Below are 15,904 nucleotides of genomic sequence, written 5' to 3' on the forward strand. Positions count from 1 at the left end.
TACGAAAAAATTCATTAAAACTTTTTATTCGATGAAAGGGCCCCACAATTTGCAGAATATTTTATTATGCGGGTTATCTAACGAAATTTCACGTGAATTCGTGTGCTCGGAATTGAAAACATTTAAAAAATATATAAGGGTGTCTATAATTTGGTATAATTTATATATTTGCATTTGACGAGGGGAACTTAAAAATGTTTGTAAACCTTGAAACCACAGAAACCACAGAAATCTTTACGTTACATAAATTCTTCTCTCTAAAAAAAGTATCCTAAGAAACACTTAATGCTTGGATTTCTAATGTCGATATTTCTTATTGTATTTCCTATCGATATCCTAATCGATATTTTTCGAACCAAGTGCTATTTTTTATTAATATTGCATTAAGCCTTTTTAAATATGACTATTTGAGAAGAAAGATTCACGGTGTCACCAGATCGAATTACTCCAAGTTGATCTCTTAAAGTGGTTTTAGGATCATGATAACTCTCAGCGGTCTGTTTTTCTGCCATTTTGCGTTCAAATAGTTGTTTCAAGGGCTCATTTATGTTCTCCTCGGTCCATTTTTCTTTTTCACATTTTTCTCAATTTCAGAGAATTTTCTGCGGGAAAAGGACGAAGGTAAGCTAAGTGAACATCTTTTAATTTAATTTTAATTACCGACAGTTTAACGCCCTTAATTGCAGGAAAAACGAAGAACAAAAATTCAGTCGTTACTGGATAAGGAACACGCGGTAGAAAATTGCGAAACTAATGGTATTTATTTGCACCTGATACACGAAGTCTGTTGCAAGTAGATAAATTTACTAAAGTACATAAAATAATAGATATTAAATAATAAAATACTAAACAGTCGTATGAACAATTTAACCTTTTATGATTCAAATTATATTTGGCTTCTAAAAAATATGCTACTATTACTAAAGACACCAAACTTGCGCATATCGATATTGTCAATGTCCTTGAAGAGGTTGAACACGATTTGTAATTAACTATCGGATGCTAAACGGTGGATATCGTTCGCCACAGTTTCGTCTCAAATGGAAATGTTATTAGAAATGAAACTTAATTCGAAGTAATGAAATTTACTTGGCATTATTTCGTATACAAGATACTAAAAGACGAGGACGAAGTCGACTAAAGGGGATGTCCTGAACGTTAAACGTCTTTCACCGACCAACCCCGTCGACAGGAGCTCTTCGTCTTTAGTTTTAATCCGTTAGAGACGTAAAGAGGGATAAGAGACGCTTATACATCCTGTTAAACCGCATTCAGACGCTGGTGATTAAGACGTTGGAATTATTGCTTCGAATTACTACCCTCGCTTGTAAGTATGCAAATACTCTCAACAATTCGTTGCTTTCCAAACAAAGCTTTCTTCATGCTGTCTTTAATAACTTAACATGATAAGTTCAAAAGAAGAAAAACTTTAAAGAATCTACTTGTAGCAATTCAAACTGGTGCAACTGTGGATTTAACTCCTTAAATGAATATGTTTAAAGATACTTTTAGACAAGTATCGAAACATCAGTTTGTTAAATGAAGGATCAAGATGTCAAGTAAGATCTGTGAATAATTATCATATAATGATAGTAACAATATTCATTTTTTGCAAAAAATATTCGTTTTCATTACAAAATAAATAACGCTACTATCGATTCCACGCGCACCATTGCGGTAATAAAAAAAAAGTATTTCGAAGTACATTCATCATTTCGTTCCGACATTTTTTTCCAAATGCGCTAATAACGGAGTCATGACATATCGCACTTATATACCTCGATTACTTTATCTATCTTATCGTTATACACAGAGTTCCAAGGCACCAAAGCAAAGAAAATTGTAAATATTAAGTTACTCCGCGCACTGTGCGGATGCAATCAGCTCGAGACCTCCGTTAGAGCATCCAGTATGGACAATTACTCAGATAATTCAGATTTCCCTTGGCAAACGAGGATTCAGCAGTCAGCGGTTGGAGTGTCGAGAACCGCCTAAGGCGAATTGTCTCGTTGGTGACCCGAACTGGTGACTGCGCAAGCTCGCTGGTAACACGGGAACCGACTATGCCTGTTATGATTGCCAATCAACGTTAGGGGATGACAACGACACACATCAGCCGCCAAAAGTGCGAAGGGAAAAGCTGAAGCAACCAACGGTTTACCTCCGGGCACTTTTTCCTGGTAATCCACACGTGAGGTATACGATAACCTAACATTAGACGGGAGCGAAAGGAAACAGATTGTATTTGGCGAGCAATAAATCTTCTCAACTGTGAATTTCGTGCAATGGAAACCGTTGTTAAATTTTATTTTATTTTATCGTCGTTTCACGGTCCGTAGAGTGTCGATATTCGACTGTTTGGCATTTGATGCCGTGTATATAAAAAATAAGTAGCGCTTACACGATGATGATAAATAGACTGCGTACGTTTATGCATGTATAGAAAAGAAGTGTAGATTATCATCATGCTCGGTTATATGATCTTTGGAAAATGCGTGTTATTATTAAAGTTACGAAACAGTCTCGAAGCAAGGAAACGCACCACACGAATTTCGACTCGTAGTAAAATATTAAAATATTAAAATATTAAGAATAGCTCTCTCCTTTCGCCCCTCTCCACCCGAGGTAAGGTCATGTGGAGATTTTTTAAACCACCCCTTCAATCTCAGGTAACGTAACCTCTTCCCTTACGTAATTAATGAACGGCCCTCCGAGTCAACTAATCTCTTTCTTCAATCTGCGCAACGTCGCGGAGGTGGGCCAATCAGAGAATTAATTTCCACGGTTGTCAAACAGAAACGGCGACGACACTTTTCGCCTGTACTATTTTCCTCGCGATGTAGTCGTACGGTCTATTCAATTTCGGGAAAGTCTTCCGGCGTTCGACGCAGAGAATTAAAGTGGTCCGAAATAGTTCCTGCGACAATCTAGGTCGACGGTAATTGCATTACCTAATCGGCTGAACAATTCTTACTCGCTAGTCACACGAAATTGAGTTTGAATTTGGAACGTAGATTATTGCACTTTATGCAACACTTATTGCTAGGTCGTCCCGCAAGTTCCTAGTGTGGATCGTGCTTATAGTTAATTAAAGTTCTACACGAATTGTATAGCGACCCTATAACGATGTTTAAGGGACTCTAGGATTGCGGATTTTACGCATTTATGATACCGCGAATATGATACCGCGAATATGATAAGGACGTTCTAAATATCGCCAAAAGGTATATGTACTTTTTCAGAGTATTGACAATCTATTACGTTCATTCTTTATAATAATAGATTTAATAGAATCAAAAAGACGGATAAGAAATTTATTCTGTTAGCCTGCTGATCTGTCTTTTGAAATATTTTGCATATATTTGTAGATTTATGGAAACTACAACAGTACGCATAGCTATGCAAATGTGACATCTGAAAGGATTATTACACAGACTGTCTTCCTGTCCGTTATCTTCTCCTAAAGAGGAATCCCAATCCCCTTTGGGATATATTTCTTTCGCTATAGTACCGGAATCTGTTCTGAAGAGATCAGAAGCTTCCGCGGCTAGATCAGCGCCGAGGTACAGGAAGCGCCTTTCACATTCGCTTTTGTGCCAAATAGGACTCCATATAAACCCATTCTTGCGACACCTTCGATACGACAGAACTTCAAAGCTTTTTCAGGGAGTTAATGAAACTGTCAACCGTTGTAACATTTTTTACGGTACAGCAGCCCCAAAGCTCAAACTCTGAAAGCTCGCTTAAAACAATGCGAATTCTTTGTTTATAACTTCGGTAAAAATTGACAAAATCATTTCAAAAATTGGCAGAATTATTACTTGCAGTAATAAGAACAACCCCTAAATATTTCACATTTTTATCTTAATTATTTCCTTATAAATCAGTCCAGTAAATGCGAAGCCATTTTCACTGTTTAAAATATGTTTTTGATATCATTTTGAATGTTTGAAATACGAACTTATGTATTATTTTTCATAAACGTTTACTAAAACTCTTCTTTCAACAACGATTTGTAATCTTAGAATCTAACGAAGTTTATAACAGTTCATACGAGACATCCTGTATAACTTGTTTCCCAGTTCTAGCCATTTTCGTGCTCCAGTAATTCTGAATGGCAACCTGCGATAGCACAACTGATTCTGTTAAGCTGTTTGTAGATAATCGATAGCTACTTGCTACTTCTGGAACTGGTTGAGTAGATAATCATTCATTAGCCTCGATTGGGTAATGAATCAACGCTGAACTTTAAAATACTTTGTAATCATTCGCGATCTTGAAAAGCTTTAGTTAAAAATATATTTTTAATTAAAATAAGTGTTGCAATTTTGTATAATTTGCACAAATTTAGAATCAACAAACAGTTTCGCTTATACAACCGAGAATTTTCTATATTATTCCGTACTTATATCAATCTAGTCTGACATTAATTTCCATTTTCCTTTAAATTCAGCATCGACAAGAATTGATAATAGAATGTTGGAAAATTAATCGTTACCTTGCTGGTAGATATCGGAATTGTAATTATTAAATTATATAATAAATAGAACAAATCTCGTATAAAAAAAGCACAACTTCAAAATTGCGAAACGATTTTTGTCATAAATTTACATAATTTAAAAATAAATTTAAATAAAATATCTCACTGTTGTTAAACTGAAAAATGAATAAGACCGAATCCCGTATAAAACAGCGTACCATAATAATTATGAAACAATCTTTGTCTAATCTAACAGGTTCGATTCTCAGTTCGCGACGGCAAGTAAGACGAATCCTCGTCGAGAGTTTCGCGTTTCTGGAACGATTTCAGCGGCTCGCGAAGATGGGACCGGAGTTCGTATCTTCGATAAACCTTTCGCGTGGCCAATGAATAATGCAGATTTTAATAACCGCTCCACTTGAAGAAGTTGGAGCGCGACCGTCGCGTCTCAAAGCATTTGGAAGTTACCTCGAACGGTTGCTTTGTTTTCGTTTCCGTTGAAGCTCGATATTTTCAATGACTTCTTTCCTCGCTTCTTCTCGGCAGCTCGATTGTGAGCAAAATCGACGTGGAACGATCTAAGAAGTCTAATAGCGTGGAACTACAAAGTTTCCGAACTGGCATTGGGTTTATTGCGAGGGAATTTTACCGAAGTTCCACGGTGTACGGAAAACTCTGTTAAAAGTATTACCTTCGTCTCAAAAGCAAGGACGGGAATTGTATTCCCATTTTAATTAACTGAATTCTTCTTTATTATGAGATTGCGTTGGAGGACTGTAGCCGTCGGTATGGTTTCCGAAGTTACGGGAAACACTGCTAAGTGTAGATATTAATTAGAGACGTACTCGCGGAAACTTGAAACTGTTCATGCCGGAAGAAATTTGTGTTCCATTCGTCGGAATCTTCGACAACTACCACGTAACGTTTGCGATCAAGCAAGATGAACAAATAGTGCTATTTATTAGTCAACGTGCCGTACCGTGTCGTAAGAGACTCCCGATGTTGGAAAAATTAAAGTCCTTCCTTGGGTAGACGGAACTTTTGCGCCGGGCTCCTATTCGCCAGAATATTTTATGGTCCCATTGCGACGTCCGTGCTAGTTACAAGGAGATACTTTTGCCATAAACATCTTTTTATAATAAGCAAAGTAACGTTTGAGCGTCATTTTTCTCGAAGAGCTGAATAACTTTAACAGCAGAATTCGAATTCGCCCTAATCGTAGATTTGATAGCGACCCAAGAATATCAGCACCCTTCCTTATCGAAACATTTGCCGCGTTTGTTATGCTTGCAACGAATGGAGTCGACGCATGAGCTCTCGTCGTTCGCGTGTTTCATATTTCCCTTTGGCTGCAGGCGACTTTATAATGTCGCACACACACCCCCCCCGAGTATTTAGCATCCAAGTTTCTAAATGAAGCAGAACTTGGACAAATCCTTCGCGATCCTATTAATGGTGAATTCCGCGTTGAGTTGCTAAACTGCATTTTAGAATCTTCTGGGGCGAAACTGCGAAACGCGGCGAATACGATTCGACTCGTTGGTATCCAGGGTAAGCTTTGTATAATATCCTACAATTTTGCGCAGTCATCGAATCCAACGTTATACATGTTAAAATCGTTTTATCCGAGTGCCGGTATTTTTATTTCTACCGATGCATTTAAAAATAATTATATGTTATTAAACAGAGACGAACTGCGAGAGAAATGCTTTTTTCTTCATGATACACTGTAGACAACTTGGTATTTATCGCAATTAGAAACTTTATTATCATTGTGGATTTCATAGAAATACTTTGAAGTTTTCAGTTATCTTAACTGCGATTCAACTTTAGTCGAATTCTATCCTAATCTGTTGACTCGGTGTTCTAGTGGAGCACATTGCCTATTGGCTTGGCTAGCTCTGCGAACCTTTAATGTACCTTTAGTTGTGTGCTCACGATCTTCCAACTCCTAGTTTCCTCAACAGATTGTGCATAAGCATTCTACTTTATAGACCCTCGATATAATCCTGTATCTGGGGTATTTGTGGAAGGTAAATTTCAATTTCGATATCTACCTGTACCGTGAACATTGTCTTGATGTTCCCTTTCGTTACAGACGGGAAATCCAGAAATGGAAACGCGTTTTATTCCGAGCTTGTCGAACACCGAATTGCCCTTAAGAGAGTTAAGTGGAAATTATTTTACACGATAAGAACAAATTGAAACACGTAATAATTTAGAACTTTGCTATTTTAATGGGTCTATCGATTTTAGCATAGAATTAATTATCTGTAAGTTTTATCTTAAAAGTATTTAATTACGAAGGATGCTTATCAATTTGATTTCTTTTTAAATTTGATTACAGCAGGATACCTGTCTTTTATTTAATTAATATATTTCCGCTACGTCAGAATTTAAAAACGAGGGCCTCGAATGTTTATCTTTCATTGCGTAATACAAATAAATTCGATTTGATTTCTGTGTGTTGTTTTTATATAGGGATTTGGAGAATTGTTTAAAGTAACGAATAAATAACAAACAAATTCTCTTTTGATAGATGAAACAAAATGTATGCGATATAGGGCAAACACTCGCTTGACTTGTATACAAAAATTCGATAAATGGAGATTAAAAGGTGATCTAATAAAAAAAAAAAAAAAAAAAAAAAAATGGAATAAATAGAAATAAAAAAATAAATAAATAGACATTGAATGAGGCTTAAATTACAGAAATTAAAAAGTGCTTGTAACTTGGAAACGAAATGAAATAGGACAAATGTTTACAGGAACTTTATCTACTATTTCTGTACGCTGAATTCATCCCTTAAACTGTGTCCACTTGTTTCTGTATTGTATACGGTGTGTAGCTACAGAATATGTTTCTTCTTTTGAGCGGCCGCCGCGTCGCACGATAATCGATACATGCAAGTGACGGGTATTCTTTCTCAAAGGGAGAAACTCGGTAGATCGTTCCCCGCAGAAACAAGTACATTTTTATCTCAACGGTTCCTTTACGTGCATATAAAAGCAGCCGTGTTAAAACACGTATTTTTTTATCTTACCTATTCACTGTTATACTTTCTTTACTTTTCTGACTTTTTCCATTCTTACTGGGGACACATATGGGAAGTATTCGTCGTAAAAGTATGAAAATCAATAAGATTTTTTACACCACGCACAGTTTACGAGTGGAATATACATTCCAGTTTTATTTGCGTGATTTAATGTGTCAAAAGTAGTTCCAAGCTCGAGTGTAGCAGTAACGAATATTCACTATTACCACTAGCGTTTTATCACAGTAATGACCATCAAGTTGAGATTGTGACGTCTCAACTTGCTGGACAAGGAACTGAAATTTTATAATTATTGAAAATTCGATAGTTACTGCTCGTATTACAGTGTGGAGCAGTAATTGTGACCACCTTGACTATCTCCCGTTATTTATGGTCATATGAAAAAATCTGTTAAGACAAAAAATATTTTTAGAAACGTTTGAAGTAAATCTTACAGAGACTTATTAATTTCCTAGTAATTAATAGCAAGTAAATATTCCGCGCAGTTAACGACACTAATCTCCCAAGGGAAATCATTAACAACCCCTCTTACCAGTTACCTTGTCGTTGTCATAGTAAATCACATTCTGCATATACGTAAATCTTAAATTACCAAAATACATTCATTTCGGAACCCCCCAAATCTCCTTCAATTAATGATCATACAGAAACGATGTTAGGGACACAAACGCACCTGATACTCGGATAAAGGACGAGTGATAAATTATATTGTGATTAAATCGTAACCCTAATTGCATACGGTATGTACGTGTACAGGGCGTACAAGCTCCTAAACCGGGCAAAAATGACGCAGTGAAACTTTCGGTAAAATAAATAAAAAAAAAAAAAAAAGATATTTACAGCGGGAGGAAAACTTGCAAGTCACCTTGGAATGGATAAAAAGTTCCATAATGCTTTCACACCGGAATAATTTCGACGTTTTTGGCGAATTAGAACAGCTTATTCGATTAATGGAAAGTTTGTTGACATTTGTTCGTGGCGAATGATGTCCCACAATGGCATTAGCTCCTCAGAAAATAATGGTTTGTAAAAGCATTGTTATCGTGTCATAATTATGTCGCCATAGTCTGTAGAGAATTTTCAGTGCGCACACGTCGCGAGCAATTTACGCAAAATTGGGCGAACGTTTATCCGGATAAAACTGTCATGGCTGACGCATCGGCACTAAAACAAGGCTGCCAGAGGACTTCGCGAGAAGACTATCGGTTATCCTGTACATTTTACGACGATGTAACGGCTTTGAAACGTGCGTCAGTTTTACAATCGCATTTAATCTAGCAGATCTAGAAATTTCTTTCCCAAAATTTTGACACAACAAAAAAATGTATATCTTTCGAGGAAGGAAATAAAAGAAATTGTAGCGTCGTGTTTCCTTTAAATCCTAGAATGGCAGCCATGACTCCGATATAGTTTACAGTAGTCACGATTTTTATCTTGATAATTACCCGGATAAAAATGTGCCCAACTCTGAATTCATATGACTCGTTCCGTGCTTGGAGTCTTAAATCAAAATACGATAGAGGTCCATTCATTCCGACACGTCGGTGGACAAGACAATTCAGATAACAGGTACAGTCACGTTAGTAGGTTACCGCAAATGTTTTTATTCGTTATCGTTAATCCAGTCAAATATTTTCTTCGCATTTACCATAGAAAAAATTGTATCGCTATCGTTCGATATTGTAATTATGTTTCGTTTTCGTTTCATGTTTTTTTTTTTTTTTATTATTTTGCAACGAACAACGCATTTTCGCGATTCGTCGACCTATTTACTGACGCGACTGTACGTACGAACAGTATCGATTTTCCTCTCTATCAATGATTTCTCGTTCAGATATATGAACTGGCATTTGTAAATCCCGGTTTCGAAATCATTCGCGTATTTCATCTATACCAGAGGTTGGTCATTTTGTTAGCGCCACACGGGGACATTAAAGCAGTGTTCGGATTTGTTTAAGTCAAAAGTTAATTTTGTTTAAAAAGAGTATTTCCTACGATCTTGAATTTTTATCAAAATTTATTTGTTAGGTGTAGAAATCAATTACTCTTATTTCCACTTAAACTAGAGTTACAAAAAAAAAAAAAAAAAAAAAATAACAAATAAATAACAAACGATCGAATATCATAGATATTCACCCAGAATTAATTTCTACACCTAATAAATAAATTTTTATACGGACAACTTCGTTTTTGACGGTTTCATAGTTTAATTTTAATTCGAATAAGTTATGTTAAGAATCGACGATATAACTTGATTTTGACGCGAACAGTTCTCCGTTCAGCGGTGATTCATTGCCGGTGACAACTCCACCGAAATCTATAGACTTAGCAACTCCGAGTGAACACTCGATATACACGGTGCAATGCATTTGATCAACATTCAACGGCGTATGAATGCTGCCGTACTCTACCAACTGAACTGAATTTTAGCGTTCCGTCTTGTATAGCTGCTGTCACCAAATGACTATCTCCCATTCAGCGCACCGATCGTAATCACGCACTTGGCATTACCGAACTATCTGATATCGCGAATGGAAATTTAATGGACGCTATATCTCGCACCGCGATTGCAATCAACGTTTCCTTTTCACCGAGTGGTATCTTCTTCGCCGTACGTATCAACTGTACCACGATCCAAATTTACATACGATTAAAAGATTCGCTTCGCTCTTATTAGAGGTACGTACCTTCTCTATAAATGATTCGAGTAAAAGCCACACGTTTTGGAGATTTACTTTGATAATTTGATGCATTAGTCAGGGTTGACTGTAGGCAGAGGGCTACGACCGGACTGCGGATTCTATGCATTTATAGGAAATCTGAATCTGCAAGAAACTACGAAATGCGCACAGTACGCAATAACGTAAAAACATATCGAAAGTAAAGTAAATTCCTACTTAGGTTTCATTTTTGTAGGTACGTCTACAAAGATTTTATTTTGCATAAAGATCCAAAGTCTACCGATTGAAAAATTTTCAAAAAATTGCAAAAAAAGAAAACGAATAGAAATCTGCCTACGTAGAAGGTACCAGAGGCGAGTAATGCTCAGTGGTTTCTTTCCACATTTTCACTTAGCGTAAATGCACGAACTTTTGCACATACCTGTCGAGAAACAGCAATGGACTCTTTACAGAAGTCTTCATTGTTGAAGATACTAGCCAAAGGAGCAGAAATTAGTGGCCACGTAGAAGTGGCGAAGAATGGTCAGTGGTCAGTAGTGGTCAGCATTCGTCAGTAGTTGAAGGAGGTTGGCCGTTGGTCAGTGACGGCAGGCAGAGGTCAGCGGAAGATGAGGAGAACCAGAGATGTTGACCAAGGATAATCAGGAGACGCACGCGACGCGACGTCCGTACCGCACGATGGATTCGCGAAGACCGAGATTAGCTTACGAGAGTCCTTAGTCGAGGCAATGTTATGAACGAGCTAAGACAGCAACAAAAAAAAAAGGGTCGCTTGATGGTTCGAGTAGCTTTTGTATTTACGTCGAAATGGATTTTCCAGGAATTCTTATTTCAGCAACGTGACGCGGGCAATAACTGTCCGAACGATAAACATTTTGCAAATTAAGCTAGCTCGCACTCGGCTCGATTATTGCGAATGTATTTCGAGATAAATGTTCTGTCTTGGGGAAATTAAATTAAAAAATAAGGAAATATAATAAAACTAGAAAATGGTAACGTACTACAAATATTCGCTACAAGGAAATTCAAGTTAATTAAATTATTACACAAGTAACATAAATAAACTACTTCTCTTTAAATACATCGAACGACGATATTTTTTATTTAATCCTAAAAATAAAACTTCTACAAGAGGATTGAGAAAAGCCAGGAGAATTCTGCGAAAATGCGTGTTCCTAAAATATTCGGAAACCGTAAAATCAAAAAGTAACGTCAGATTTGCTTCGATTGCATGCCAACATTTCCGATAAAGTAGCTGACGGCGATCTCCGTTTACCGGAGAACTGATCGTTCTGCCGAAATGTGGTTGCTTATATACGGCATGGAAATGATCGATTGTATCATGGCGAATCATGGTTGCATCATTTTCTGTGATCGATCGGGCCATAGTGAGTTATCGTTGAATTATGTTGTGTGATCGATTACTTAATAGGGTGTCATCGATTGCATCATAGTTTGTCATCGGTACCATCATAATACGCGAGTGTTGTCATTGAACTTATGGCGATAGGATTTGGCTCGATGCAACACTAATTTATATCGCGGTTTGTGTCAGTCTAGACAGTTTATGTGGTTCGTATAATTTATATAATTCATACGAATCATTTATAAACCTTCGATTCACACAGTTCGTATAGTTTATATAACTCGTAAAGAGTTTATACATTTTGTATAGCTTAGTAGGAAAGAGAACGCAAACATTAAGAGAAGTAATTGCGTCGTTCAGGCAATCGTTGGCGTTATTATTAAGAACGATTTACGTCGTACGACTATGCGGATCGTTACTTCTTCCGTTGCAGCAGTAATGGATAATATTGGAACAGGAAATCCCTAGTACGATCCGTTGCTCACGACGTCATTGCGTTTTGCGTTTACACGATCACACGTTAGACGATATCCGCACTGTAAACTCGTGCCTCGGTATGTACGGTTCACACAGATGCGATTAGCTAGGGGCTCGTTGGTCTTCGAAGCGACCATTGTACGCGACCGTGGAAACCGTGCAGGTGTTCGCGCAATTGCCGATCACTGATAAGATTGACACGGAAAAACGTGACCCTCCACGGTTCCCTATCCGGTTCCAATGCAAAGATAAAACAGTCTAACTGGTCTCGATATGAAAATCTATCCAGGGGGAATAATTAGAAGTGAAATATTTTATTACGCCCAAGGACACAGCCTCCCAACACTCCACACAATTTTTTAGAGTACATATACTCTGAAGGAACGTTATTTCATCCACGCCTATATACTTTAATCATTTTTTTTTTGTTTATTCAAAATTAATTGTAAATTCTAACTCTATTCTATCGCAATCATAATTTCTTTAATTTACTCATTTACTAGACGCCAGTTTGCCAACGTGTTTCTTGAAAAAATCTACTTTATTTTTCAGGCTTGTTACTTGGTCGTAACCCCTTAAGCATTGATCGCATTGTCGAAACTGTTGAGTGGAGACAAAGTTTGTGTATCGAAAGACAGCGGGGATCATGTTGGTTTGGAACCGGTGGAAACGACGCCGTGGCAATGCGCCAAATGGCAATGACGACCCTCCGAAGGCGTGCAAGAAGCCCAGGCAGTACATGTTTGGCTCACAGAAGGAGACACTTGGAATTTGAGATGTCCTCAAATAAGATAGTCGTTGCATAGTTATTGGCAAATTACAGATTTAATGGAATATGCGGCGAGGAAATGATTAAAACATATTTCCTGTTAAAATATATGTATAAAAGTATGTAAAAATATGAATTTTTGTTGGTAGTATCACGATTCAAGAAGTAAATACATCCGCGTCGGTTCTAACAATCGGTGGTTAAACGAAATGGAACATCCGAGTTGCGTTAGTCTCGCGTGCTCCTTTTCCTGTTTTCGAAACGATGCGTCGTGGGAGCTTATGCATACGAACGTGTATGCCTCTGTCGGTGAATGTAGGTGCGCAATGACAGTGTATGCGAGACTCCGGGCCGGCAATCAAGGTGCAGCTTAAAGCTGATTAATCGAAGTGAACGGCAGGGAAGGAGGCGTGGCGGAGGTAATCACAAAGCACGCGCCATTTAAATTTTCTTACAGCGCCAAAACCGTTACTAACATCGCACGTGAACAGCGATAGATTCCTCTTCTTTGAGGAACATCGCGAAGCCTTCATTGATTTATAACGATTTCGAATCTTTAGATGTTATATAATTTCCCGTAGGTGTGACAGTTGAAAATGTTGTTAAAAAAACTTGCAATCAATGTTGAAAAATTGAGAATCGCGTTAAGAAATTTTCAATTGAATATATTCAATCGAATATATTATAAATGTATGAACATCAAGGCGCAGAATTCATTTCTACATCTAATACTTAAGTGCATTCGTACACGTTATAAAATATATCGACTGATGAGGAAAATTTATCATCAACGTACCGCATCAGAGCGAACAAATTACTCCAAGGTACGTTTGTAACCGGCGTACTGTCTGGTTTTCCGGTCTCGGGATATCCGGTTGTGCTAAATTCTTAATTACTACGCAAATCAGTTTTGCATCTTTCATAAGACTTAGACTTTATAATGAACATAGTGTTTCATGTGTACCCCGCGCAACGACCGTTATCCTAAGACTTAGACTGTCTTTTTGGTCTTTATTTCGTTGGCCCTGATTGCGACAATTAGGATGTGTACCGTGGTATTGTCTCGCACCGCATAAATGTACCAGGAATTAATATGCAGAATTATATGAACGAAAAGGGTGCACGGACCTGGATAATTTTGAAACGATATTAGTTTGAAGATTATTTTTGATTAAACTATCATGTTTTGGGCTTTTCTGGATTTGCAATTACGTACAAGGTCGAATCCTGTTCGGTGATCGTTTAGAAATAACATTAAATTAAAATTTGCTCGAATAATTTCCCAAATTTAGCAAAGAATAATTATAGTAGTAAATTATTTGCATTTATCCACACGACGACGAATAATACGATTAAAACGTATAAAACGTAAAGTTACACGATGGTCATCCGATGTAATTCGTAACGACGACTTACTTCGTTAAAAATAAAAGTGAACAAAACGACATGCTATCGTTCCATCTAAAAGAATTGCTGAAGGGAAAATGGACACTCCGCTTCCTTTGAAACGTCAGGAATACCTGAAATGTAAACTGAGGAATGGAAGCAGGTTGTGGAATAGTATCTGAAATCACGAAGTATTCTTGCAGCGATAGAAGGAGAAACTTTTCTTCCTTGGGATTCGTGTCACCGCATTGTTCATGCTATCTCAGAGATAAATGATTTTTTTCTTGTAACAAGAGGTGCAATGTTTCACTTAAATACGAAGGATAATGAGGCGCGGTCTAATTAACGAGGTAGACGACGGGAAGCTTTTAATAATTGTTACTCGGTTTTCCATAAATTTTAAAAAGCAAATTAAAATCGACGAAATCCTCCCCTCGTAAATCACAAGAAACCTGAAACTAGAAGAAGATTATTAAGCAAATTTCGTGATATATTAGGTGTTGGAAATTAACTCTGTGCCTTCACAGTCAATCGTTTGTAACTCTAGCTTAGGTAAAAATATTTACTTGATATTTTCTTAGATTAAATTGTCAACTTTCTAAGCTCCCAACCTGGTTTCCGTTGTAACGAATTTATTGTATATTCATATAAGCCTCAATCTGATGGCCATCACAATTTATCTGTTATGTATATGCATATGAAGTTCAGTAGTCAAAAAATAATTAAATAATGAGTTTATTTTAGAAAGGCACAGAATTAATTTTTATAGCTAATTATAAATTCGATATGTATCCGTTGCTTCGATTAATATTTAGTATAAAATTTAATATAAATTAATATGGAGATATTAATATTAATATAGACTTCATTTCAATATTATAGCGTGGGAACAATGTGATCGATCGAGCGTGTGGGTTGGTAATCTAAAACGGTTAACGTAGTCGCTGTTAACAGATCGCTATGATGTCAATTATAAACGCCCATCCTAGCGGTAACACTACTGCATAAAATAAAGCATCGAGAACAACACTTTTGTTATATTCTTAAAATCAATTTTGGATACTTATGCAATAATCGTGATTCTACTGTACGTAGTTTAAAATGTTTATTGCTATGAGAGACGACGAAATCGAACCATTGCAATTTTAAGATAATTTTTTTATATATTTCCAACTCATAATACTTTAAATTCGCAAATTATTAAATTAAAGTAGATTATTTTGCTATTTGATATATGAAATAATATTTTATCCGTTTCTGATGTATTCAAAATTGTAATTTCACTTCTGTATCAAAAGTGTCTGGTTTGTGTGAGGTTTGCATTAAAAATAGCATAAATGTGCCAGAGGTAAAGGTCTCCCTTGAAGAGTTAAAAAAAAACAAATTTCAATGGGTGAAAATCGATGCGGGACTAGGTCGACCATAAATACAGAAGACAAAGCCATTTCAGAGGCGTTCTAAAGAAAGCATTCTTGGTAGTCGCCAAGTACTTCCGGATTGTCGTGTACAACGTGAAAACTCGCATCGCCGGATGCTGGTACTATCGCGCTGTTCAACGTACTTGGTACGTGAAGGAATGAATCCTACTTTCTGTGAATAGGGAACCCATGCAAGTCGACTGCCCAGATACCCAATATCTCTATTACGAAGAGATACCTGGCCATACGCTCGAGAAAGAAACCACCATTTC

The 15,904-nt window shown here is 36.9% G+C and overlaps 1 protein-coding gene across 3 annotated transcripts in view; it reads right to left on the reverse strand.

The window, feature by feature from the left end:
- LOC128878756 (synaptogenesis protein syg-2-like) overlaps positions 1-15,904 on the reverse strand; it is a 261,777-nt gene that overhangs the window by 19,016 nt on the left and 226,857 nt on the right. Inside the window, exon 1 of one of the 3 annotated variants that reach the window (XM_054127253.1) lies at positions 10,638-11,228. The exons of the other annotated variants lie outside the window; for them this stretch is intronic. The gene's annotated coding sequence lies outside the window, so the exon portion shown is untranslated. Of the gene's footprint in view, positions 1-10,637; positions 11,229-15,904 lie in introns of those variants that run through there. 3 annotated transcript variants of the gene reach the window in all.

The sequence above is a fragment of the Hylaeus volcanicus genome, chromosome 1 (assembly GCF_026283585.1).
Source record: "Hylaeus volcanicus isolate JK05 chromosome 1, UHH_iyHylVolc1.0_haploid, whole genome shotgun sequence".
NCBI lineage: Eukaryota > Metazoa > Arthropoda > Insecta > Hymenoptera > Colletidae > Hylaeus > Hylaeus volcanicus.